A 1,970-nucleotide genomic window follows, 5' to 3' on the forward strand; every position below is an offset into this window, starting at 1 on the left:
GGTTTCCAGAACCTTAGCTTCATGACCAGAATTTCGTCCTTGACTTCTTAAGTTTGAATTCTGATACATTGAAGATGCCATCATCTCAATAATTCTCTGAGCTTCTTCCAAAGACTTTGTATTTAATGAACCTCCAGCAGCAGCATCAACCATTGTTCTTATTACCGCATTCATCCCATTATAAAAAGTCTCCAATTGCATCCAATCTGGAATACAACGATGTGGACACCTTCTAAGCAATTCTTTGTATCTTTCCCAGTCTTCATACAATGATTCTCCTTCTTGCTGCACAAAGGATGTAATTTCTCCTCTTAACTTAGCAGCTTTGGATGGAGGAAAGTACTTAGTTAAAAACTTATTCACAAGTTCTGTCCAGGTTGTGATGCTTCCTTATGGTTGAGCTTGTAACCAACATTTTGCTCTATCTCTCAAGGAAAAAGGAAATAGTCTTAATCTGATAGCTTCTTCACTAACTCCATTCATTCTTATGGTGTCACATAGCTGCAGAAAATTTGAAATATGCAGGTTAGGATCATCAGAATTTCCTCCAGAAAACTGATCCTGTTGGACTAAATGTAGTAGGGCAGGTTTAATCTCAAAATGGTTGACTTGAATAGTTGGCCTAATTATAGAAGAGTTAAAACCTTGCATGTTAGGAATAGCATAGTCCTCTAATGTTCTAAGTCTGTTCTGCTCTGCCATTTCTTTTGCTGGATTTGGTTGTCTCAAGGGTGTAGATGTTCTTTTCACTCTAGGATTACTCTGAGATGCTGGAGAATGGACAGCTTCTAACTCACTATCACTCCCTATGGCTTTTTCAGCTCTAGACTCTTTTCTCAATCTTCTCAAAGTTATGTCTATGTCAGAATCAAAGACCAGAATTGATTTATTCTTGTTTTTACCACGCATATACAAATCAATTTGAAGCAAAATTAGACTACAATTGATATTCAGAAATGTACAACAGAATTCATGCAAAATCTATCAGTAAAAGCATATAGAAACTTAAATCTAGCAGTTACAGAATTGTAAATTCATGTACCAATATGCAGAATGGTAATTACAAATATGAAGAACAATGAAAACTGAAATTATGCAGATAAACAATGATGTAAAAACTCTTTGCAGCAGACAGAAATATTATGCAGAATATTACACAAGGTGCAGTAAAATTATGCAGAAAGCAATTTGAAAGCAAAGCAACAAAATAAATGCTCAATCTAGTTACTTTTCTACTACTAATGATATTGAAATGCAAAATTCCCCGGCAACGGCGCCAAAAACTTGTTGTTAGCAATCTACACTAGCAAGTGCACTAGGATTGCAACAAGTGATGAGTAAATTTAAGATCCAAATATCGTCTCCACAGGAAATTTAGATTCAAGTATCACTTCATAGAATTATAACCATTTAAGCTTTTTCGAAATTGTAAGGAGAGTGGTAACATCTAATAACAGCAAACTAGAACAATTAAAAGTAAAATGAACTTGCAGAAAACAGAATAATGAACACACAGTTATGTGATAATAGAGGGAGAAACCATAGCTAAGGAATTGCTTCACCAAAACTCTAATGTTTAACCAATAAAGTTCTGAATTAATAAGAAATTGGAAAGAATGACAATCAGTTTCACATTATATTATTCAGAGGTTAATTCCTTAACTCAGTGAACCTAACATTCAATTAAACCATTCTAATTCCTTAGATCTGATTCAATTCAATATTGCTTTAAGTGTAAGAAACCAAAAGATTGCAAGATCAAAGTTCCTTATCCCTAAGAAAACTATAATCTCAGTGATTGGTTCAGATCTGAAGAACAAATTCAATTTCCATTGACAAGAGTTCTTCTGAATTTAGTTAATCAAATTTCCATTCAATTTCCACGTGAAGTTCAGAATCAATCACTCAATCTATTCCAAAGCTTGAAATCCAGATCTAAATCAATTCAACATGTTCATTTCAGATCTACA

The 1,970-nt window shown here is 33.8% G+C and overlaps 1 non-coding gene across 1 annotated transcript; it reads left to right on the forward strand.

Annotated features, from left to right (window-relative positions):
• The first annotated feature begins 211 nt into the window (after positions 1-211).
• On the forward strand, positions 212-318 carry LOC113864038. The gene has a single exon (XR_003504645.1). It is a non-coding gene; the product is annotated as a small nucleolar RNA R71 (small nucleolar RNA).
• The last annotated feature ends 1,652 nt before the right edge of the window (positions 319-1,970 follow it).

This window comes from Abrus precatorius, unplaced genomic scaffold (genome assembly GCF_003935025.1).
Source record: "Abrus precatorius isolate BTA unplaced genomic scaffold, Abrus_2018 Scaffold3, whole genome shotgun sequence".
In the NCBI taxonomy this organism is placed as follows: domain Eukaryota; kingdom Viridiplantae; phylum Streptophyta; class Magnoliopsida; order Fabales; family Fabaceae; genus Abrus; species Abrus precatorius.